Here is a 27,459-nt window from a genome sequence, read left to right as displayed (position 1 = left end):
AGGCAGAAGGCAGGAAAAGGCTCGATGGCAGAATTCAGGGCCTAACTCGCCAGAGCTGAAAAACGTGAAAGGTGCACCATATAAAGACGGTGGCAAGGCATACTTAGGAACGGAATATTCGACCCATTCATGGTGGATCTGAAAGAGGACATATTAACGTTGGACACAAATGTATTTGCGTCTTCATAGCTGGAAGTGGAGGGAACATACATGTACTTGTAGCACGTACATGGAGCCGTTGGGGTCTAAGATAGGGGACACAATTAATCATAAAAATTCATATTTCCTCAAGATAGAGGGTCAAAAGCCACCAGGTTAGATTATACAGGCATACACAAATGGCCAAGAGGTGTTTGGAGAGCAATTCTTTCCTTTTTGGCAATTAAATATTCAGAACTGCGATGGGCACCTGTTTCGCCCCCAGCTATGCATGCTTGGATATAAAAGAGCAATACTAATAATCTGAACTTACATTTCACATAACACATCAGCATAACAAGTATAGACCTAAAGGTATACATTAGCCGGGGAAGTTAGAAAAATGACTATTTAGGAAAGAGACTGCTGGCAATACGACTCTGCATGTATCCACTTTCCACCCTCACTGCATCAAAATGAGCATTCGGTATGGCGAGATGCTGTGGGCAAGAGGAACTGCAGGACCACTCCCCGCACACTTCAACATCAGGAGGAGTGAAAGAGATATTTCTGCAGAGAGGGTATAGTGAACCGGTAATAGACCAAGCACAAGGGGCAGCCAACAAAAGAGAGAGGGATGTTATCCTGTTCTCGAAGCCAGAAAAGCAACCCAAGGAGGGGTGAGATTCATAACTCCCTACAGTAATCAGGACAGAGCACTTAGAGCCCTGTTTAGAAGGCGCTGGCAAATAGTAAGAACAGATCCCGTGATTGGCAAGCTCATACCAAGGACTCCACAAATCACTTACAAGTGTGCACAATCGATGAGGGACGAAGTTGTAAAAAGTAGCCCCTAGATGGCCTACCAAGTCAGCTGACAACAGCCCAAAGCAGGTTTAAAATTTTTCCAGATGTATAGCCTGCATGATATGCCTGAATATGGTCGAATACACATCCCCTTTAAAGTAGAAGCCAATTAAGATTAAAGGTTCCTATAATTGCAGAACTTTATTTGCAGTCTACGTATTAACGTGCACTTGAAACTTACGCTACATAGGAAGAACAATGCTGCCAGTCTACAAAATGGTTTTACAGCCCATGTGTGCCATAAGCATTATCAATCAGACAAACTTGGTGGCGAGACACTGCGAGTTATACAACAACCATGATCCTAAGGACATCATGGCCGGCTAGCTACGTTCCTGCGGAGCTCCTGCCCCAGACGAATAATCCTGCCGGTATCCTGGCATTCCGGACACCAATCCCTGACGACAATTGCAGCGGAATGACCACCGAGTAAGCAGAGCCAATATCAGGGGCCACCGGCACCAGAGTAGACCAAGAAACCGTCTGCAGAAATTTCGGCTCGGCGGCCTGCCTGGTTTCAAAATGGCGGGGCCTTGCCTTAGCGCCGAATAAAGTCCAGCCCGCAAGACCTTCGGCGGTGCGGAAACCCAACCCGGGGGAATTTTGTTGTTGTGGAGGCCCTCTTGTTGAGGTCCTGATCACCCGCCTCCTCACGCGGTGTATCAGCAGAAGTACGGAGTTGACGCAGGAGCCAACCTGGAATGTCAGCGACTCCGAATTTGACAGCATTGGGGGGCCTGGTGCCGCAGTAGGTGGACGACCCCGTGCCCTGGCTAGTGGTTGCGGGGCCAGCGGGCCCAAGTACAGTGATACACCAAGATGCCGGGGATCGCGACATGGCGGCCTGCCTGACCCCCATCATGGTGGAGGCTATTCTTCACGCGGAGTACCGTTGAGCCGCGAGGGGTACATCCTGGGCCCCAACTAGCGCAGCGTGAGTACGGCTCGGATCACCATTGTAGTGCAAGGCGCTTCACAGCATGCATTCTAGACGCCCTACTGGATCCACAATAGCAAGCAGTCTACGAGTGTGCAGTGAGAGCCCGTGGATATGAGGCTCCGTGAGTGGAAGCTACAGGAAGCGTGATTCCTCCTGTGTGTGCAGAGTGTACAGTGTCGGGGTCAGCTGCGAAGAGGGAGTCCCCTGCCAGTGACTGCACATACCTGCGGGCCTGAAAGTAACACAGCACTTTGAGACGTCCAGCCAGGGGTGGGGCGGTTGCATAGAGATCCCCTCTAATAACAGGGAGAACGCCATCACACCCTGATATCCCCTGAATCTGGACAACTGGAGAGAAGACCTTCTGGAGTGTTGCCCCCTTGATTGTCAGCTCGGGGGTTCTGCCGGGGTGTGATATAGATTGACTGGAGACACCGAACCTGGGGTGACGGTTCAGTCCGGTGCACTCATAGAGGTTCCCAGACCCCAGGCCCTAGAAAAGGCTGGACTATGGGCAAAGACAAACCGACGAGGAGAGCCCAGGCCAACAAGATAGTGCAGTGTGTGATACCGGACCTGACAACATCCGACCACTCCCTACGTGATCCTGGACTGGCGCAACATTCTGGAACCATGGTGCGAGATAAAGCTGACATCCTAGCCGCCATTAGAGAATCTCGAGTAGCGCTAAAAACCAAGATAAATAACATGGCAATGGATATTAACCATCTGCGCTTGGACTTGCGAAACGTAACGGACCGAGTCACTGCGACGGAAGGGGACTCGGGCACGATGCGGGAGGAGGTCCAGAGGCTCCGCACGACGGTGGCCTCACTCCAGGAGCAGTCTCTCTGCCTGGAGGAGAGAGCTGAAGACGCGGAGGGGCGATCGAGGAGAAATAACCTCCGATTTCTTGGTTTCCTCGAAAAAGCGGAGGGCCCGGCGTCGGACCTGTTCCTTGAACAATGGATAGGGTCGGCTCCCACAAATATCAGACTCTCTCAAATGCTCGCTATAGAAAGGGCCCATTGCTCTTTGGGTCCCCCTCCAAGACCGGGGGCACCGCCTAGAGCCATGATCGCTCGTTTATTCAATTTCAGAGACAGGGATACTATACTGCAGCATGTGCGCATTCATGGCCCTCCCCGGTTTGAGGATCGGGATATCCACATCTTCCCTGATTACACCAAGAAGGTACAGGACCTTCAGAATGATTTCCTAAGGGTCAAATGGCGACTCAGAGATCATAACATTAAATACAGTTTGATGTTTCCAGCCTGGCTTCGTGTTCAGCATGACGGCAGGGTCCTTTTTTACTCAACACCACAAGAGGTCATAGACTGGATGGACTCGATAGGTCTCGCTGGACAACACCAAAACAGAGGCTGGCAAGAACAACGAAGAAGACCTGGCCGACAGAAAAGTCAACGCCGCGCCAACTGGAGAACAGGTCCATACACCCGCAAGGCTCCCGAGATGGAACGGATAGTGGTGGGCCTGGACGGCACCCTACAGACAGACTTAGAAGGCATACCAATACATAACTCATTCTCCCCACTTTGCCTGGTACAGGAGACTCAATCGCAAGAGGAGGGAAGACCTAGCTGAACTGGGAACTTAAACAGTAACCCCTGAAGACTAACTATTGGGGAAAATGGAACAAAGGGGTCCCGAGATGGACTGTTACGGACACGGCAGCTGTAAGTATAGGGTTTAGTAACATAAGTGCAGCGGACTATGATATGGCTAAATAAGGGGGGGTATACTTGTTAGACTACGAGACACAGATTTTACTTCCGGTGTTGATGCACGGAACAGCCGCAATCGAATGTCCCAGCTATGGTACACTGGAGCTGTCTTGTCATGCCTCGAGTTGGATGGGGCGGCCTGGTGCCCGGCAGTCTTGCCGAACTTCAGACCACCAATTTTTCTTCAAACTCATCTATTGTTTTGATTGATCGTAAAGTTGGGGGTTGAGTCGTAGGGTGGGGGGAATTTAATGTGGGGCGGAGTCCCGACTCCTTGGACAATGGTTGCGCCTTGGGGGATCGATACTACTTCCTGGGGGAGGGGAGTGAAGGGGCATCTGAGTTTACACAGTTTGGTTACCAAGTATAGAGCCGGAAGTTCGCAGAGAGGGTATCCCAAGAATCTTATCAATCCAACCGGGGCAACCATCCGAGTATATGGAAAGGTTTCCCCCAAAGAGATGAGGGGCCGATGTACCATTACTTATTGTAATCATGGCAGACACTGGTCAGAAATATAAGTTCATAACATGGAACGTTAGGGGACTAAATAATATGACTAAACGGATTTGCTGGGCTGGTGGCTCCCAGATTGTTGGAAGTTATTAAAGAAGCGAAAGAGTCGGGCGAATTACACGGTTCAATGCGGGAAGCATTGATAGTGATGATTCCGAAACCCAAGAAAGACCCGATGCTACCAAGCTGCTACAGACCCATCTCTATGTTAAATGTAAATCTTAAACTCATCAGTCAGGTGCTGGCAAGTAGGCTGCTCCCATATCTTCCCCAGTTGGTGTATGAGGATCAATCGGGGTTTATACCCGGTAGGAATACACTCAGAAATATTTGTCGTCTGGCACATGTAATGCAGACTCTTGGGGACAGCGCCTTCAGAAGACTCCTCAAGATCTTCGAGAGGTAGCGCAACTCACCCCCCTCCCCTTCAGCGCCTTGAGACCCTCACGGGTAAGTAGCGCGCTTTACAAATACCATGATTGATTGATTGATTGATTAATAGCGTGAAAGAGAGCGCATTAGCGCTTTTGGATATCGAACAGGCAGTCGATTCGGTCTGCTGGGAATACCTCTGGCATGTCCTCCTAAAAATGGGACTGGGATCGGAGTTTGTAGCCTAGGTCAGACTAATCTGTATGCAACCCAAGGCAAGAGTCCGCACGGGACGGTTTGTATCAGAGGCGATATCACTCCATAGGGGCACAAGACAGGGGTGCCTGCTGTCCCCCCTGTTGTTTGCCCTCGCAATGGAGCCACTGGCATGTTCTCTCCGGATGGAACTGCAGGGCCATGGCATCAGTATAGGCCTAACTGAACATATAGTGTCTTTGTACGCGGACAACGCCTTGGTCTATCTGTGCCACCCGTCTCAATCGGTGCCAATATTGCTCAATATATTGGGGAGGTTTGGGGAAGCTTCTGTTTACGTATTAATAAACAGTTACCAATAGGACGGAGGGGGTTGATTCCCAAGCTTTGGAGCTAGAACTCCCGTGGGAACTGAATCTCGTGAGATACCTTGGGATCCGAGTGACCAGAGAAATAGATACCTTCTATGACCACAATATGTGCAGGGTAATAATGGGCGTCCAGGAGAGTATAAAATTCTGGAACACCCTAAAACTGTCCCTGATGGGGAAAATTGCCTTGATTAAAATGGTGGTGCTACCCAGGTGTTTGTACACAACGCAGGGATCTTTTTATGAAATACCACACAGGGTATTCCGAGACTTGGACAGACTTCTCATCCAGCTGTTATGGAACGGAAAGAGGTGCAGGGTAAGCTTGGAGGTGATGAAACGACAATGGGGCAAAGCGGGTCTTGAAATCCCAGACCTAGAGCTCTACTACCCAGCATCCCAATTGCAGCATGCAGAAGCGTGGCTGGACACAGATGCATCCTGGAAGTGTGCCCTGTTGGAGGTTTCTAATACTAGGGGACGGCTGGGGACATTGCTCTGGATGACTAAGACACGAGGAGAGGAAAACCCTCGTTGATCAGACTCATGGGCACCATATGGGATAGAACAATCAGAAGACTGATCAGAAGGGTACCCTATGCACCGGAGGCAGATATCTGGAGTATGCCCCAGTTCTCTCAAATAGAACAGGATATGTCTGTTGAAAAGTGGAAGGAGGGGGGCTGTCTAATGTTTGCTGACCTTTACCCAGAGAATAGATTTGTTACCTACCAAGACGCAGTCACCACGTTTGAACTGGGGACGGGTCAATTCTTACAATATGCTAAAATAGCAGCTACGGCTCGCCACCTTTGGACGATGTTCCCGGAAGCCCCTGAACCTACACGAACATTGGTCGTTATACTTGCAATGGCGGGTGGGCGGAAACTTGTTTCTCATTTATATAGGGCACTTAGAGAAGATAAAACGGTAAGCCCCTGAAAATTGAGGAAAAATGGCAAGAGCTCAGTGCACATGTGATCTCGACAACAGACTGGGTGAAGATCCACAAAAACGTCTGAAAAGTTTCAATCTGTAATAGATTTAAACAAATACAATTCAATATTGTACATATGTCCTATCTTTCACCCAAGAGGCTGCACGCCATTAATCCATCCAGAGACCCCTAATGCCCCCGTTGCCAGCAGGCCCAAGCCGATTTTATTCGTGTGGTTTGGCATTGCCAAGTAATACAAAGATTTTGGGTAGAGATTCTGGAACAACTGAACAGAATCACGGGTTGTGCAATAGCCTCAGAGCTACACACATGCCTTCTTGGTTTTATACCCAAGAAGCCCAAGCGTAAAACTACCAGACGGTTCCTGATATTGGGTCTTATGGGAGCCAAGAGAAGAATAGCGATCCACTGGTTATCCCCCCAGGGCCCGCAGGTGGACAAATGGAAGAAAGATCTTAAAGAATAGGCAATGGTTGAAGAACACCATATGAGAAAGACCAGAAGGGATGCTAAGCTTCCGGAGGTGCTGCTGGCGTGGGGGGCAATGATACAGGAGATAGAAGAACTGGAAGAGTTGATGTCTCAGACCCCAAATGCTCCAGGGGAGAAAGACCACAACAATGGAACAGCTGGCCATAGTCAGAACATCGAGGTAATAGCCACATAACGAATTGAGATAGAGTTGGGGATAGGATATCATTTAGCGACACCGGTTAATTAAGGGGAGGGGCGGTTTAAATGAGTTCTTAAGTTCATTAAACAATGTATCTTACTTGAAAACAGATGTCACTCAGGACAAAAAGAAGGAACAGTCAAAAACGAACAGAAACTGTAGTCATTAGTCTTGTCACCATGTACCAGTAGATCCATGTTGTGATACAATGTATAACTGCTGTGACATGTATACTGCTTGTTATAAGACAATAAAGAAATGTAAAAAATAAAAAACATGATCCTAAGCAAATCAGGTATTTGGTAATCGATGCAGCACCTTTGAAAAGAAGGGGTGGGGTTCGGGTTAAGGCTTTAAGGGAATTTGAAATGCGCTACTTTGTAAGCCTAAATTGCAAAACCCTGAATGGGATGAACGTAGATGGAGAACTGTATGCCTGCCTATAACATTTAAACAGTTATTGTATGGAGTTATGATACGCCAGGTATGCCCACAGGGGCTTGACCCTCTGCCACCTTTTTTACTTCATTTCAATCTATTACAGAGTTTATGTTTTATGGCAATATGTAATTCAAGTTTGCAAGCACTGTATGTGATTATAAAATATGGCGCACAGAGAGGCGGAATAGCTGGAATGGCTTTGTACTATAAAGGTAAAACCAACATGCACATTGCATTTTTCACTGTACAGCTTGACTTGATGAACTTACTGGTAGGTGCAATCTGTACAAGTGATCATTCATATGATGTAATATGAATGTTAGAGCAGAGTAGATATACAGCTATTAACTGATGGGGACGTGACCATGTGAGCAAATAGAAAAGTTACATTTTCTTAAGAGCGTTATAAAAGCCCACATGGGCTGATAGATTCCAAATGCAGGGGGAATTATATCAACGTCCACTCAGACTCAATTATGGGCGCAACATTGCAACGTATGCTGTTGAGCAATGACATTCTCTGCACGTATCATATTTCCGTGATTGTACCTCGGTTTTTATGAACTTATTGTTAACTGCGGGCTGTGAATGGATGGGCAATCTCGATATGGAGCTACTATTACACGGTAGCGTGGCTATGTAAGCAGGTTGAAAAATGAATTTTTACTTGAGAGCGTTATAAGCCTACATGGGCAGACAGTTTCCAAATGTATGGGGAAATACATTCGCTCTTTTTGTTATGCATGCGAAGTTTAGCGCATATGCACTTTAAGTACTATTATTCACTTGGCCTTAATCATAGATGCAGCATTGCTACAAGTGTAGTTGAGTAATGATAGTGCCCGCCCACAGTAGATGCGATTGTCTGAAACAACAAACTAATAATGAACTGTATGGGATCCCATGCAACGATATAGGAAAGAAAAAAAGTAAGCATGGCGGCTATATTTATCGTATATTTAGGAAAGACCGACATTAAGTTTTATTTATTTTATCTTCATCTGAATATACTTGAAGGATTTTCAAAATGTGCATGTTGAACAAGCCATGTTAGATGTCAAAGTATTTCTCCCCTTGATCGTGCTAGTCTTGTCTTCATTTCCATGATGATGTAACGAGTGAAACGCTTGTGGAAATGGCACACCTGTCATGTGATCAAAGCTGCACTTTAGTGTCCAAACGCGTAATGGCAGACATAGTGGACAAACGACTAAACAAAACTGAATCATGTATGGCAACTATGCCATAGTCCGCTGGGGTGAGTACGGTGATCTTACTGAACCGATTCCTATTAACAGAGGAGCGAGGCAGGCATGCATGCTTGCACCTACCCTGTCCTCCCTCTATATTAATGATATTGTTGACCACCTTATACTGTGTAGTCATGACTCCCCGAAGCGCTGTGGGACCCCAGTTCCCGCATTGCTTTTTGTAGATGATACCATCCTTATTTCACAGATGCTGAGGGGTCTCCAGATCATACTCGATAGTTTCAATACATACTGCATGGAAAAGGGACTGGAAATAAGCACCTGTAAAACCCCATAGGACCTTTAGTAAAAACATCACAAGCAACAAACAAGACTTGGAGCATGTATCCAAGTTTAAGTATTTGGGCGTAACACTCTATTCCAGGTTATCATGGAACCCCCAAATAAACCATGCAAAGATGGTTCTCACACATGGTGCTAGAGGAATTTCCAACAGGTATCACATGTCCACTACCAAAGCAATTACACCGGCCCTGGAGATTTATAAACATAAATCTCAGGCATCAGCACTATATGGGGCTGAGCAGTGGGGCATAGATAAAAATAACGAGCTCGTCATTAGTGAGAACAAGTACATGAGAGGGCTGCTAGGTCTACCTGCAGTGGCACCATTGATATCTATGTACCACGATCTGAACATTAAACAGATTGGCCACAGTGCAGTTCTGAGACATACCCTTCATTCCATAAGATTGTGGATGACAAACGAACTGGGCCATTAAAAAGAAGGTCTCATGGAATTGCTGGAACTAGATAAAACCATAACCTTCTCCTGGTTACAGCATGTTAAGTCATCGCTCATTAAGCTTGGTCTACCCTCCTACTGGAGTGAGCCACAAGCGCTATCATATAGCTCCAAGAAACATTTAAAGCTAACATATTGGGAACATGGCACAAATACTCTTCATAGCAACCCACGTTTAGGCAGGTTGACAACACAATTCCTTGCCATTAAGCCAATCCCCTCTTCGGAGGAATTGTTAGATACTATTCAACCCTCTTTGGCAAAAATATTGTACATAAAAGTTTGCTATGATATCCTTCAAGTCAAAGCATATACCTCAAAATGGAAGTTGCGTAGTAAACCCTTGATGGTATCTGATCTGCCCTCTATGCACTTTAATTCAAACTGAAAACAATGACAAAACATGTCTTTTGTACTACCTACGGCAGGATTTGGATGCAATAGATTTGCCCACTCTGCAAAAAATTGGGGTTCGAGAAATATGATGAAGCTTTAAGAGTACCTAAATGTGACACAAAACCCTATATCATTTTGAATCTGAGTGGATACCTACATGCAGTTGGAATTGCACGTAACAAGATGGGCTTCACATTTTAACAATGTAACAAACTCATTATTTATTGGTTTTAAGTGAATTGTGTTTGTATTGCTATTAGGTGTCCATTAGAATACCCACAATTGTACCTTCTTTTGTTTCTATCGAAAGAAATGCTTATTTTTATGTATAATTTTAATGGTTTTTAACTGAAATAAAGTATTGTAATTGAGAATCGTATATATGGTGTCTGCATCAATCCTTTTGTTCCGAGATTGGGGATTGCTTGATGTGATATATTTCATGCAAGAAATAGTGGCCCATTAAGTCCATTATGGGGCATTAAATAGTGGCCCATTAAGTCCATTATTGGGCATTGTGGGAATTGTAGTGCAAATTAAATATAAAAAAAACAATTATTACAGTAATTGGCAGAGATGGTACAAATATTGTATGGGCATAATCATTTCGAATGATCCTATCTCTATATATAAGAAAATATATACACTCAATATTGTAAAGCTTTACTTGCCCTATTGGCATTGATGTTCACATCTCATCAATTATGTGTTGTCTCATCAAATATATGATGCATAGTGTCTCAGCTTAGTGTTTGTGGAACACATGTTCTAGTTTCCCATGTTTGATCAATTTCAACATTTTATTTAGCAACATTTGTCCTGTAATGGACTTAATGGGCCACTGTGTGTATATATATAAAGCGGGCCGGCAAGTGACCACTTTGTTTGTAATATTATATAATATATATATATATTATATATATATATATATATATATATATATATATATATATATATATAGAGAGAGAGAGAGAGAGAGAGAGAGAGAGATATCCAATTACAAATTTCCTTTCCATGCACGGAAATAATCCAGCACTCCATAGGGGGTTAGTTTACTCCACATTTATTTAAATGATGGCATCCACGCGTTCCGGCTGTCTCACGCAGCCTTGTTCATGATGCATAGTGCCATTTTTTAAAACTTTAAATACACATCCTGTTTCAACATAGACATTGACAAAGGACAATCCCAATGCACATCTAAGCCTTATTTTCACAGTTAAGGTGAGCGCCATTTTGGAGTGATTTTTTCTGTTACATTTCATTTTGTTTTTCATGCCAGTGCATTTGCATAAACATATCAATAGCCTTTTTATACAATGTCTGATTATCACTGCTTTACCGACTTTTCCAAGATAAAAATAAATACATTTATAAGCATCTATAGTTTTTTTAAAACAATGCTTTAAAATCTACTCTTCTATACTCTCTTTATACGCTGAAAACAATGTAATTACATTTCATTCCAATGTGATCATGGCTTAGTTAAAGTGCTAGGTGCTACAGTACATTAAAAACATTAAAAATATTTTGTTCTCCTTTTTTTTCCTGATAACCAAGCCGTTCCTTCCTATATTCACAAGATGTTTCTCTAATTTAGACAATCTTGTATTCTAAAATTCATATGCTCTCAAATTAATTACCCTTGTATTTCTTTGAATCAACAAGGCAGAAGATGACAAAGTGCAAGTGCATAATCCCATTATTACCTAAAGTGCTAGTGCTTCTTATTTAAAGTGCTACAATATAAAGTGCATGTGTCCCTTGTCCTTCTCCTCCACATCTAAAAGTTAGTTTAAAAAAACAGTTACTAAGAGTGTGCAGTTGTATTTCATATTTTTCTCACAGGCATGTAAAAAGATCTTCATCAATATTGAGCCCATTAGGTTTCTGCTATCATGCTCAAGTATAAAATAGGTCTCCAATTTGCGAAGCTCTCTCTCTCTATTGCCTCCCCTTCTTTTTCTCGGCACTTCTGCCAAACAACTATATTTCATCAGGTTGGGGCCACTACGATGTTCTTTCCCGAAGTGCCTGGCAATAGGGTAGCTCTGATCTCTGTTTATGATTGCTCGTCTCTGCTGAAGAATTCTTTGATGCACAGGTAGGGTGGTACTCCCTATGTAGACTTTTTTGCAAGGGCACTGCAATCTGTACACTATAAAACTTGATTTGCATGTTAGATGACCTCTTACTTTAAAAGTTCTATTAAAGGGAGTTTTAAAATCAGTGAGGTTCTCCCCATGCTGACAGGCTTTACATTTTGAGCATTTCCTGAAGCCATCTTTGATCGATAACCAATTCTGGTTAGCTTTTGCCTCCTTGTACTCACTATTTACTAAGTGGTCCCTAAGGGATTTCTGATTTTCTGTAGGTTATCTCGGGGTTCTTTTTACTTTCAGGGCCAAGTATTGGATCCCCCTTAATCAAATACCAATGCTTCTTTAGGATTGTTTGTACTCTATTATGGCTGCTATTATACGTTGTTATAAACCTATGGGATTTTACACCAACTTCCTGTTCTTTTCTCTTTTGTGTGCCAGATGGGTTAAAGAGTATCCTATCTCTGTCTAGTTTCCTAGCTTTTTCAGAGGCATTTTGAATCACTTCTTTAGGATATCCTCTTTGAAGAAAATGATCAATCATTTATTTTTCTATTTTCCCACATTCTTCCAAATTACTGCACGTTCTTCGTGCCCTATAAAACTCTCCGAAGGGTATACTACGGATGAGTGGTGCTGGGTGGGCACTCTTCGCATGTAATATTGTTTTTCCCGCAGTGGGCTTGCAAAAAATAGTAGTTTCAAGTCTATCTGTGCTGGCGGTAAACCGTACATAAAGGAAGTCAATACATGTTTTATTATACTGGCCTACAAACTTAAGATTCAGGTCATTTCTGTTTAGGTCATTGATGAATGTTTCGATGTTATCCTCTGTGCCCTGCCACAACACAAAGACGTCATCAATAAACCTGACCCACAGTGATATATTTGGCATCCAATGTTCCAGCACGGGCCATGAAGCACCTGCTCCTCCCACCAGCCTAGATGTAAATTGGCATAACTGGGGGCGAAACAGGTACCCATGGTTGTTCCCTGATCCTGCTGGTACAAGTCTGTTCCGAACATAAAAATGTTTTTCGTTAAGCACCATTCTATCATCTTCATGATCATTTTATTCTGGTGCACAAATCTCAATGGACTTTTTTTTACTAAATACTCTGTGGCCCTCATTCCATCTGCATGTCTTATGCTAGTATACAATGTTGTAATATCTAGCGTAAGTAGTAACATATCACTGTCCCATTGTACATCATAATTTTTTTTGAGAAAGTCTGTTGAGTCCTTAATATGTGAGGTTAACATTTTAGTGATTGGATTCAGGAAGTAATGAATATATCTCGACATATTCTCAAATATACTGCCACAGGAAGAAATAATCGGTCTCCCTGGTGAATTTCTAGTGTCTTTGTGTACCTTTGGCAGCATATAGAATACTGGAATGATGGGATTCTCTTGCTTAATAAACTTAAACTCGTCCCAACCTAAAAAATCTTGTTCTTTCCAATTTTCTAATGCTTCATAGAATTTATCCTTATATATAGATATATAAAAATAAACAAATAATAAACATAGATATATTTAATCAATCCTATATGAAAATAAATCAGTGTTACATAATGTATATAATTAGTTACCAAATAAATAATTAAATTGTAATTAACTATTACTTAACTTCGCACCATATATCCCTCCAAACCCAACAGTCCGCTCCTAAAATATAACTAAAATATAAAGTTGTTACACAATTTACATAATTATTAATCAATGAATGAATTAATTATAAATTAAAAAATAATTTGTAATTCATTATAACTAGGGCTCCCAGTTTTCCGTTTTTACTGATTTTTACAGCTAAATACAGACCGAAAACTATTTCTTTTCCTGCCTGTATTTATTTTTAAATACAGAAAAATACAGAAAATAGGTCTTCTTTTGGTGATATTTGCTACTGTCAATCATGAGTGACAGGTCAGTAGGTATACAGATTGAGGGGTAGGGGAGATTAAAAAAGACAATAGGTTTCCTAATTAAGCTTAATTAAGTGCAGATCTCCAATTACTTTTGCTGGTCTACAATGGAAGTAGTTTCCCTGTATACTGCTGAAACCTTTTGGACATTCAAATGCGAGTATACATTTAAAGAGTTTTATATAGCGCGAACTAGACCCAAGATATCAGAGCGCTTTACATGAGCACCAGTTTTGTTAGAGATGGACACATTAATTTTTGTTAGGCACGGCTGATTTACCCAGAATCACAGGATGCTGAGCGTTGTTGCCGAGACTCGAACCTTGTTCTCCAGCTTCGAGGTTGACCGCTCTAGCCCTAAGGCTACATCCTCTCATTTATCAGTTAAATACATTTGCAAAAATACCCATCGAGCTTCATTTATAAAGAAAACACAAAATAAAATTGAATAAATACAGAATAAATGTGCAAAAAATAAATATGATAAATTCAGACGGAAATGTCAACAACAAAAAAATCCCATAAAACTGGAAGTCTTAAGTAACTTCCTACCCTAAACCAATACAAACCTATTGCACAATTCACATAATTTATAATGAATTAAATAATAATTAATAATTAATTTTTAATTCATTATTACTTTATTAATTTTCCACCCTATACCCCTACAAATCCAGCAGCCTGCACATCAAATGTAACACAAAAGCATTATTGCACAATTTACATAATCAACTATCAATTAAATTAATAAAATAAATTCATAATTAATTTTTGATGGATTATTACTTAATTAACTTCCCACCCTCCTAAAACCTAGCAACCTGCTACGATACTAAACATTACTATTAGCAATTAAATAAAAATTATAAATCACTTAAAATTGCAAACTCTATTTAACAATAATATTAAACGATTATGCAAACAATAACACAGAACATTAATAAATGAACTAAAACTCATTAAGATTATTAAAAAAAATTCTTTTTTACAATTATATTATTGAAAACTATTTTAAAAACAACAATATTCTAGACAATGATATTTCTGCATCAAGATATTTTTGAATCCCCGAATTTGTTTACCGATATTTCTGTCTCACGATATTTACAACTCAATATTTTGTCCAAATACCACCTGCAGGGTGCCATAGGTGTGACTGGGAGCTGCATACTACCCCTGGTCTCACCTGCTAGGTTGACTGCTACTGTGTTTCCCCTCAAGTCGCACCAGCTTGAAAGTGCCACAATCCTGTGGGCCATCCCTCAGGCGCCCTGACTGTAATTCTTGGCCTGTGCGCTCTCCTCTGCTGGAGACTAGACCTACTCTCCTCTCCTACAATCATAGCTCTCATACCACCTTCAAACCCTATCAGTCCCTCCATCTTGAACCTCCCCCTACTGACCCTGAACTCCCATGTCTACGTCCCACTTATTTTTGCTCTGTGATACACACCCTCATCCATTTTCTGAATCAATCATATCAAGTGTAAACAAACTCTTCCATTCAAATGCCTTCCTGTCCCTTTTTATTTCTCGTAGTCTTCTTTAGCCCTTTGATATCGGCCAAAATCTAACTTATGCTTCTTTTTATTGAGGGAGCGACCTTCACTACTGGCCTCCCTTTGCTGCTGCACCTATCACTTCTGACAACGTGGCTGTAGATGTGCATTCTGGCCTCTGCACGAATCACTCGAGAGTGCCAGCCAGGAAACCGTGCATGCTCATTTCACTGTTGCTCCACCACTATTCCTATGCGTACCAAGAGGCAGGGTCGGGTTAATAAGATGTCCTCTGCACCCGCACGAACATCACATTCAGGTCCCACTGATCACTGCTGCAACTTCTCTTCTCTTCAACTGCCGAAAGGACTTTCTTTTCTACACTCCTCCCATCTTTTCTACACTCCTCCCATCTTTTATTGCTGATGCTTCCTGCTGCCTCACTAACCCCAGCAGCCCTCTGCCTCACTATTCTTATAGCAACCCTGCCCCAGGGTGACGAACAGCCAAGTACCACAGTCGCCACCTCACCTGCTGCTTCTCTTTGTGGACTTGCTAAGTGTTGTAATCCTGCTTTTCCTTCCCGACTTTACCTTGGTATATCCCTGCCCACCTCTTCCTTCTTTTCCCTTGGTCTCTCCCGTTTGAGTTGACAGTAGACTGGTGGCAATTCTCTGTTCATGAGGAGAGTGGATGACCAATAAATGAGTTCTGTATCTTACCTCGTCTTCACTGGTTCTTACTTCTAACACTAAGCCTACCCATGCTTGGGGCAGAACGTTCTGCTTAATGAGTTCTCCCTGGCCCTGGTCACGCCTATTTGCAGGGCTTTCCTCACCAAGTTATTAGCGTTCATCTCCCTCTACTTCAAACAAGATCCCTATTTCAATCTCTAAAGCAACCTCTGAAGAAAACAGCTTCTTTAGCCCTCCAATAGGATCACCACCTCCTAAACAAGACAGCTCATTGACCTTGGCCCCAAACTACTATCTCGGTTCCTACCAGCCCTGACCTACCTTACCCTGCCCTGGACTGTGCTGTCAGCCCGAAGCAGCCTGGGTGGACATGTCTTAAGGACTGTCCTCCACCCAGGCACCAAATTCTGTTTAGTAGCTGATGTTTATGCTCTCAAGATATTTTCTTTTTTGTTATGTAGATTACCACCTACAAAGGTGCAGGCTTCTCCAGTTACTGCCTTAATTATCTGCTGTATCTTGAGGCATGGGAATGGTCAAAATGATTTAATGCCATCGACCAATACAAACTGCTTTCACTTCACCATTGCTGCGCCTTCTAGTGCAGGATTCTTTGCCTTATTCATTTTAGACTACACTTTTGTCAGTTTCGTCCTGTCACATCACTGTCAATTCCCTTGACGTGGATTTTTAAAAAAGTTTTCCATTTCTTCACTTCTGTGCAATGTCGACATATGTCTGTTGCCAATGTTGATCTTTTTTTTTATTCGACTTAGAACACCATTGCAAATGGGACACTCAAATTCAGCTGTAGCTTAACCTCTTTAATGCGGAGGACAAGACATTCATGTCTTCTGCATTACCTATAAAATGTGGAGGACGTGAACATCTTGTCCTCCACATAAAGGCACAAAGTGTACAAGTAGGATTTTCTTTTTTGATATAACCTTGGGATGCTAGGGAACAGTTTCCCTTGTTTCCTGAAGTTATTTTTGTTTTCATTCTGTAACGCTCAACATGCTGAAGTCACACAATGAAAGTGAAAGAAGCCGGCTCCATTAGGTGGTCAAAAGATAGCTCTCTCGGGCATTCATATTTGAGCATCCCGCAGAAGGCTTGTTCCCAAGCAGGAATCCACCCACTAGACACCTAAGGGATTGGACGGTGGTATGGGGGGAGCAGTACCCATAAGCTTGGGTAAGTGCCCCCCCAAAAAACAAATTGCCCTCCAAGTGAGTGTGATTTGGTGTTGGGGAGAGGTAATACATAGAGCGTTGGAGACAGCATACTATATTTTGTGAATTCATAGTTGTGACCAGACCTTTTATTTGTGTCAGTGGAGTGGCCCACTAGTGTAAAGGTCTGCTGCTTTGAGCTAACCTGAATCCTTTTGCTAGCACCCTAAATGTGTGTTGTGTTTGTCTATCCGACACATAAAAAATAAACGTGTGAGAGGAGATTATTGTTCGTTCTATATATCCTCCCAAGAGAATATACAATATACTAAAAGACTATAGGGAACCAATGTAAGGTAACTTACGGTTAGGACGTGGAACTGTCACCCACCATTTGTGACATGCCTCATCATAATATACCAATACACTGGGTTGAGGAAGATCCCAAAACGTGCTGCTCCTGTTTCGGGGGTACAAGTCATGGAGGAACATCGCAGATGGGATCCCTATTACATAAAAATAGCATTAAAATTATCTAATGGCATACCTTGACTTTTTTATTTTATGGGCCACTGATATGGTTAAAATCAGATTGCAATATTAGGAATCATAATCATTCCCATATCAGATACTGTCAACATTTTTTGTCAATTAATGAAGCCCACTAGGGGTCATTGGCCTGCGTCAAGACCTAGGATCCCTACTGCTTTCCATATTCTGCTTATGTAGTTACAAAAAAATATAAGCAATGAAAAAGAATTATCAAAAGTCTACTTGCCCTTATCGGTATTGTAAGTAATCATTTACTGACTTTTCCACACGTGCTCATTTGCTGTTTGATTTTAAGTGCCTCTAACTATTTGTCATTTTTAATGTTCTGTTTATATTGTGTGACTACAAGATGGTGCTAACAACTTCCCTGTATTTGGCAAATAGCCCATTTTGGGGGGGAAAGACAGCACTTTAGATTCTACGATTCTACATGTGCAAAAGTGTATATGTGTATGCATGTAGATACAGAATCCAAGTCTTTGTCATTAACAAAGAATAGGACACCCACTCCAGATGCAGAAATCCAGTATGTTTATTGTGTTGACAGCAAGGCACTTAACGCGTTTCAAGAACCGACATTCTCTTGATCACGTGTAACTCTCGTATGTGACATACACTTTCTTTAATGTGATAAACAGAAAGGTAGGACCATGGGTATTACATCAAATCCAAAATAAATCAGCGCCATCTAGAAAGGCTATTAAATACAATGCTGCAATGCAGTTACATACAATTCTCATGGAAACATAAAACACAGTTCAAATGTGTCAAATCATCACACAAGTAACAGTGAACAAAAAATAATTAAGGTATATTGGGAACACCAGCAATAATAATGATATGTTACTTAGGAGTCAACTCTCATCAAAAAAAATATATATAATATTGCCAAAGTCGGCATGATGAAATTAGCCAATCATGCCTGAGTGGGCTTGCGTTCAGTCAACAAGGTTGTGCATTGGTAACAAAATGACTGACAAAACAGCCAGGTGTAACACTCGACCTGTCCCCTGATGAGACACAATATGCACCATGTGACCTGAGACCTATTAGGTCGGTATTGCATAACATGAAACTATACAGAGTGCTCAATATACAATTCTTGTGTTCGGAACATATTAAACAAAATAAAAAAACTGCATTAAAAATGGATGAAAAGCCAACAAAACTCACTATTGGTGATGTAGACCTGTTACACACTTTGAGTGAACCAGATGAATATGTGTGTGGGAGTGAGGACCCTTGACTCAATGTGAATAGATGTGGTATCACACTAGATCAAGGCTGTACAAGTGGTTTTAGACCTAGACCAAATCTCTCATCCTGCCTACTCTTCCTTTCAATAGCATAGATGTGTTTGAGAAAGGGAGAAATAAAAGATTTGAAAAAGTTGTTATTCAGTCGCACATCCGTGCATTACAATATGCCCCGCATACAACAAAAATCCTTGTCAGAATTCCAGAACAAAAGGGACATAGTTATAAGGAAATCTGACATAGGTGGGAACACTGTGATCCTTGAAAAATATCCAGCTGAAGGCCACAGGCAAGTGAGTGACCATAAATTCTACACACCCTGTTAAAAGGCTGACATTGAGAAAGGGAACAAAACATACTGGGACACATTTCTGGATTGGCACAAGCAAGGATAATTGAATGGGAGGAGTACCAGGTTTTACTGAATAAACACCCTAAAATACCTGCCTTGTACTTATCCCCAAAATTCATAAAGTTCTGAAAAAATCCACTGGGGAGACCCATTTTTTCCAAAATGTGGTGCTTGCTTGAAAACACATTACGGTATGTGGACTATTTGTTAAGACCATTTGTGGAATCACTGCCTTCTTATGTGAGAGACAGTGGGGACTTCCCCAGGATTATCAATGGGATATAATGGGAGGAGGATCTCCTACTCATGGGTCTGGATGTTAACAGCCTCTACACATGCATCCCTCATGACCTGGGGGTATCAGCATGCCGACATTTCCTGCGAGCTAGCTCCCTTTCATACTTATTTCACACTGAATTGTTTCTGAACATGATTAGGTTTTTTCTTGATAACAATTACTTTAGTTTTTACAACAAATATTTCCGGCAAAATCGGGGCTCTGTGATGGGGGGATACTTCGCCCCCTGTTACGCATGTCTTTACATGGGCTGGTGGGAGGAGCAAACTGTGAGTGATATCCATCTTTATGGTGGACGCGTAGTGCTCTGGGTGCACTCTTTTTACGATATTCGCGTCACTGGAAAGGGTCCAAAGAACTTGCCCGCAAATTTGTTGAAGAAGTAAATTCCAAAAACCGTAATCTGACGTTTACGAACAACATCCACTAGAGAAGTCTTGAATTTCTTGATTTGAAATTCACCTCCCCCCAAAAATCCCGGATTGAAACAGCTTTGTTTAGGAAAGAAACTGCTGCGACCCATACTGCACGTGACTAGCTGCCATTCTAGGAGCCTAATCAGGAGCATTCCCAATTGTGAGCTGATCTGCACCAGACGGAATTGTAGTAATGATGCGGAATTTGAATACAAAAAGAAACCTATGATGGATAGGTACCGCGCTAGGGATTACAGTGCAGATACCTTGAGAGCTGCTGACACCAAAGTAAATAAATGTAAGAGATAAGCTTTCTTTACTTCAAGGGAACAGATCCTGGGTGAAGTTGAACCCATCAGGTTCATCACCAAATTCAGTAAACAAGCTAATGCAGTGAGAGCCGTGTTACATAAACATTGACACGTACTACACACAGATGATATCGTATTTTTTTTTTTAATTCTTTTCATTTAACTCATTGCTTTATACATATCCATATACATCATTAATACAGGGTGGAATAGGGCCTCATTAGCTAGAGGAGTAATACAATTTTAGACAAGTAGCTCTCACATTTCCATGTCTAATCATCTTGATTTCTAATCACATCTATTTTGACCGTTCCCCGGCTCTGTTGTCTCTTAACTTCTATATTTTCCCCAATGGGTCCAAATCTTTTCCCATTTTTTTGGGCATCCTCTACTTGTGTAGACCACTTTTTCGGCTTGCTGACACCAATCTAGGTCTTGTTTCCAGGCCCCCACCCTTTGTGGATCAGCCGTTCTCCATTCTCTCACAATATTCCTTTTTGCTACTCTGGAAGGCAGCATTAGCCATGTTTTAATATACTTGGGCCAGGTTAGTTCCCCTGACACCCCCAGTAAATGCCATTGTGCCTCGACTGGAACCTGCATAACCACCACAGCTGCCATCACCCGGGATACCCCCCCCCAATACTGCAGAATCTTGGGACATGGCCAGAGAATGTGAAAGAAGGTGCCCACCTCTCCACAGCTCCTAACACATTGACTGGAGTCGCAGCCACCCAACCTTTGTTGCAGCGTTCGAGAATAACCTGTGCAAAATCCTGAGCTGGACTAGCCTAAATCTTGCTCTTATAGCAATTTCTCTAGGGCTCTGTACAGCCTCCACCCAGTCATCGTCTTCCAACAGTCTGAAGTCCCTCTCCCACACCGCCCTCAAGGGGGCCACAGGATCTAGCAAGTTATTCATGATCTTGTGATATGTAAGCGAAACAGCCTTGCACACCATTGGGTCCAACAGCAACCTGTCCTCTAGTGGGGAATAGTCAGGCAACCGCTCTCCCTCCGGTATGTGACACCTTAGGGCGTGCCTCAACTGTAAATAACGGAACCTCTCTCAATCTGCCAGCTTGTATTCTATCTGCAGGTCCTCAAATTTAATCATAGACCCATTCCGCCAGACATCCCCAAGGTTGTCAATCCCAATGAGGCTCCACCTACGGAAGCCCAACAAGCGGCCCACCTGTGTCAATTGATCACAGTCCTATAGCGGGGTTTGGTCAGTCAGTTTGGACTCCCATCCCAGAAATTTGTTGACCACCTGCCATGCCTGAATTACCGTCCTTGTGTGCGCCAGGAGAATTGTCTTACGTCCTACCCTATACAATGTCGCGGGTAGCCCCCTGGTCTCATTGCATGACGGTCTACCCGATAAGCTGTCTCCGAGTATGGTGCAAAGACCCAGTCATTCATGTTTATAAGCTGGGATGCCAAGTAATAACTCCTGACGTCCAGTACCGCCAGTCCACCCTCATAAATTCCCCGTTGCAGTTTGCGCAGCGCAATACAGGGACTGCCCCCATCCCACAATAGGGTGCGCAGTTCTCCATCCAATGTTCAAAAGACAGTGTTCGGGACCTGATTTGGGGTGTTTTGGAGTAGATACAGCAGTCGTGGGAAGGCCATCATTTTGAACAGGACAGTCCTTCCCGTAGTAGAGACCGGTAGCTTTCGCCAATTCATCACATCTCGGTGCAATCTCTCCTGCTGAGGGTACAAACTTAGTTCTAGAAACCTCTCTTTTGTCTTGGTGACACAAATCCCCAGGTATTTAAATTCTGCTTGGTGCGCCAGAGCTACACAAGCAGACGTAAGGTGCAAAGTTACACCCACTAGGGAAAAGACTAATGACTTATCCCAGTTAATTTAGATGATATCATATTTAAATATGTGACTACTCACCCTGTGATCACATTCAGAAAAAGCAAATCCCTCAAAGACATACTCTGCAAAAACCTGATCTCAGTCACCTAGTGGACTGGGGGAGCTAAAGACAGCTGGTTTTGTGACATGCAGGAATTGTATTCCCAGGTGGTTCTGCACGGGTGGCATGCAGAAGGCGCACCAAAGAAAAGCCCATCTGCCATTAGCACTAGGAACCCTGGTCCTACTCCCACCTACCACAACCCGCTGTGCTCTCAAACCCAGCCATCGCTCGTTGCACTGCTATACAATACCGGAGGCGGAATGGCTATCAACCACAAGAAGTCCATCAGCTGAACCATCGCTGCAGCCATGCCATCCAGGAACATGGAACACCTGTCCTTCAAGCTGCACATCACCGCCAACTTCAACCTGAGAGGCATTCTCATCTACAGACCACCGAAACTGTGAACCATCTTCTCCATTATTATCATAAACTTTGTTGCTCCCCTCGTCCTGGACACAAGCAATTATATCCCTCTCAAAAACCGACACTACCACCAGGAAGACCTCGCTGTCCTCAACTTGAAAATACTCTTTGATGACTTTGGAAACTAGGGCCTCACGCAATGAGTTAAAAGACCTACCCATGTTGACGGACAACTCTTGGATTGCATTTTCACCTTCTTTGACAACATCTGAATTGAGAGCCCACACTGGTCAGATGGACCAACCACACCCTCATCAAGTTTACCATTCCCACCCCATTCCAATACACACAAACCACAGCCAAAATAGCCTTCTGCATCAGGAACAACATTTCAGACTAGACTGGACCACCGTTCTCAATACCCACTGACCTGCCACAGCAACAGCCTCCACAAAGTCAGCAAGAACTTAAACAATTGGATCACCTTTTGCGCTACTGCCCTTCCCCCCTCACAATAACATGACCACACCCAGACTCTAAGCCATTTGATATACTGAGGAACTCAGAATGATGAAGCGCCATGGCAAACAACTGGACTACAGATGGAGGATGAACAAAGACAATGAAGATAGGAGCACATTCAAGTCCGTCTTTTAGACACTACCATGATAGGAGCACATTCTAGTCTGCCTTGAGACACTAACACCAACTAACCCGGATGGCTAAGGACACATCCTTGGCGGACCACATCGTCGCTGGTACCAACAGAAACAAGGAAATCTTTGCCATTGTGAAAGATTTCGCCTCACCAGCGGCCACCTCTAACTCATCCACCCTCTCACAGGACCTCTGCAATAACCTTTCCCTTTTCTTCCGCAATAAAATCACTCCAATATACAGCAGCGTCAATCCGGAACTGGAACTGACAGACCTCACCAATCAACTCCCAAGAGCAAACACTTACCTCATGGCCCAACATCACTGGGGACGAGACCGCCAGCACCATGAAGTCCATCCACTATGGGACACTGTCAGACTCTTGGTGTACCGTGCCTTCTTAAGAAACGTTTACCCACCAATGCAATGCTCACACCCATCCTGAACACCTCCATCTCCTCAGCAACCTTCCTAGATGACTGGAAACATGGAACAGTCCTCCCATTGCTGAAGAAACCCTCAGAGGACCCATCTACTCCCACCAACTGCAGACCAATCTCCCTGCTTCCATACGCAGCCAGGGTACTAGAGGAAATCATCAACAAATGCCTCACCGAGTACCTCAACGATCACCAACTCAACGGCACCCAGTCCAGATTCAGACTTGACTACAGTACCAAAACTGCCCTCATCTCTACCTCTTTGTGTCACAGATGACATCTGCGTGATTTTGGGCAGAGGAGAGACAGTGGCCTTGACCTCTCTGCAGTGCTTGTCACAGTCTCCTATCCCATCCTCATCCAACGCCTACACAGGGGCGGCCTTAGGCATGTGCAAGCTGTTCACCTGCACAGGGCCGCCACGAGGAATCGGATACAATACATATTCGTGGCAGCCCCTGGCAGGGATTTGGCGGCCTCCGGCTTCCAGGAGGTTGGGGGGTTAAGCCCTTTGAGCACAATGGCCGTTGCGCGCATGCTGCTGATGTGTTCCTGGATTGTTAGGCACGCTCAGCCCTGAATATAGTCCAACAGTATGTAAAAACAAGGTTTCTTAATGTTCATTTCCTCCTAGAAGCTGGATTTATATGCTGCATGTGTCATGTGTACACTGCATACTCATGCAACATTTCTAGAATGTTTTAAGTACATTCATATTTAAAATGACTACTACACGGGCAGTGGAACGAGGAGCGCAGCAGGGGCTGCAGCAGCCCCAGGCCTGAAGACAGATCAGAAAGGTAATGGGACACATTGAGGCCTTTGGATCAGTTGTCTGGAAACATTAGCTGTCGATTCCAGTGCAGTGAAAGACCAATGGCAATCAAGGCGAGCGCGGAGCACCATTGTCAACAAACCCTGCACATCTGCTTACCATGTCTATAAGTTTACATTGTGTGGCTTCAAAGACAAGACATTTGCATATACACGATTGTCACTCTTGCTGTCATTGGGTCGTATGGCGAATGACAGAACGGCGCACATGAAAAGCACCAACGTAAAAATCAGCTTCTTTATAAAAATCCGAACATTAAAAATTTGGCTCTTCTCCATTTGAGTCTTTAATCGTGAAATGTGGCGGCAAGCTCTTTTGATGCATGGTGAGAACACAAACAATCATTGGCATTGCCAATAGGTCTCGCTTTTGGGACCTTATAAGTAGTTATGCAGCACAATATCCTTGGTGCAACAACATCAACTGTTGCATGGCTAAACACTTATAAGGTACAAGGTTTAGCCATGCAACAGCTGATGTTGTTGCACCAAGGATATTGTGCTGCAAAACTAAATACTTATAAGTTCCCAAAAGCGAGACCTATTGGCTATGCCAATGCTTGTTGGGAGAGCTGTCACTACACACACCAAGGTCTTTAGCAACTCTTCCTCCTCAGATGGTCACATGAGCTTCGTAAGGCCTCACTACCCAAAATCTAATCATAAATTCATTCAGCAGATAACATGGGTTTCGTAAGGCATCACTACCCAAAATCTAATCATAAATTACATCACGCAAGCAACCCTTTTTTATGTTATGTTATGTTATGTTATGTTAAATTGATTTATTATGCGCACAGCTACTCCAGCCAAGGAGCGTCCCGGCGCAAAGACAAGGAGGAACACAACACAACAGTTTATCCTAGTCTACTAGCTGTAGATAGCAAAACAACTGACTGGAGCATATCACTTTCATAGCCAGCCTATTTTTATGAAATAATGCCACACTAAATTTACAGGCAGAATACAATTGTCTGGCTTTATATCACTGCTTGATGTTTTACCACCTAGTCCCACTGATATTTAAGTATGACAAAATTATGACCCCCCCTTACAGACAACCCACCTTCCACACATGTATACACAGTCCACTATTACTGCCATTAAAGGCACCAGCTATAGCTTGATATTCAAATAATTTTACATGCAGCCACTACCATTTATTTAATCGCAAATTCTCCTGTCATTTCATTTGTCTAACAGCAAAATAAAGAACAAAAAGAAAAAGAAAATTACAGCAATTAGTGGCCATTTTACAACGCTATTGTCTATGTCCACAGAAACTCATTTATGATCTAAATAAAATGTCAGTCAGATCTTTCCCAAATACAGTTGAGGCAAAGCCCTTTACTGTGGCAGTTTCCCTAGCACTGGCCCGTCATTACCAACCTGCTATTTACCCTCAATGTTACCCATGTTTCAAATTCTATCGGTCTTGCGAAAAGCACTGGCTACAGGCGCGTAGCTAGGGGGGGGCGGACCGCCCGAGGCAGCACTATTTTTAGGGCGGCCGCTCGGCACTGGTGGCCCGTTGCGGCGGCCTTTATAATTTATTTAGCGACACAGTGTCACTAAATAAATTATAAAGTCCGCCGCGGACGCAACGGCGCGCGCGGCCGGGCAACCCAGATTAAAAGTGCAAGCAACGCGCTGCGCACTGCGCGCACCTTACCTACTTGTTTGTAGTGCTCAGTGCACCAGCGCTACCAATGACGGCCCGGGGCAACATTTTTGCCTGGCCCTCGCGATTAGAACGTAGCGGTGACGCGTCACGCGCTTCACCACTACGCGCTCTCGTGAGGACCCAATTGGGGCCTGGGGCAGTCAGTGGCAGAGCTGCTCTGGGCTATTTGCTATGCTAATTGCTGGCTCTGGCTGTGGAGTTTGGGTGCTGCAAACGACGTTTTGTTTATTTTTTCACCCCTTCATCTCCACATGGTGAAAGGCGACAAATCCTTTCTTTGACAAGGGTAACCTTTGCCTACTGTTCTGCTGCGTGGATAATTCTTTTTCTATGCAGCACAGGAGAAAAGAAATTTGTTTATTCCTATTCACCTTTCCTGACCCCTGCAGCTGCTTATCACATCAGGCTGTGACACAAAGTTTGACTAATGGAGTAGTAGGTAAGAGAATGTGTGACAATTTATTTTTCTTTTAAAAATCTGCACAGGCCCAGCAGGGCACGTACTTCGTGTGCGCTTCATTTAAACAGTTTTTATCATTATCATGGCTGATGCAGAACAACAATAAGACAATAACAAATGTCCCAATAACGCTGGTGATTAATGATCCGCTGGAGAGCAATCATTTGTCTGTTAGTAGTTTTTAAATGCAGATGAACTGTATTTTATGTGGAAGCTCAGTGGGTTACTGCCTTTGTCACAGAGATCCTTGTGTTTCTTGCAGTTCAGAAGTTACAATCCTAACATAGAACAGTGACCAATGAACTGTCACCAAAGAGCTGCATACAAACATGAATGGTATAGTTTTTTTGTTTTGTGATATAGTTAGAACTTCCCCAGTCTTTCATCATTCTAATGTTGCTAAAATGAGTAAGTTTGGGCAGAGATACATTTTTATCAGTAAAGCTGACCCCCATGGAATACTCTTTTAAATCCTAAGGTTGTGTTTCCCCAGACCAAACCCTCTCAAAATATACTGCCCACCAGTGTGGATGACATGTGATTCCTACACCTTGTAATCCTCATTGGCTTATGTGACATTCCCTGTAGACTGATTTACATACTTGTATGATTCATTGGCTCTGTATAATGTGTTTGTGGTGTAAAGTACTGACACTACACTGATATGAGTAGCACTAAACAACAAATGCATATGAGAGAGGGGCTACGGAGGGATGAGGGGCACTGGTGGAGGTTGGCAGTGAGGGAATCTGAGGAGGAGGTAGTTGGAGGGGCTGTGGAGCGATGAGGGGCACTGGTGGAGGGTGACTGCAGGGCTCGAGTCAGGGTACCACGCGGGTGGACG

The sequence above is a fragment of the Triturus cristatus genome, chromosome 3_1, assembly GCF_964204655.1.
Source record: "Triturus cristatus chromosome 3_1, aTriCri1.1, whole genome shotgun sequence".
Classification (NCBI taxonomy): Eukaryota; Metazoa; Chordata; class Amphibia; order Caudata; family Salamandridae; genus Triturus; species Triturus cristatus.
This window is presented reverse-complemented; position numbering follows the sequence as displayed.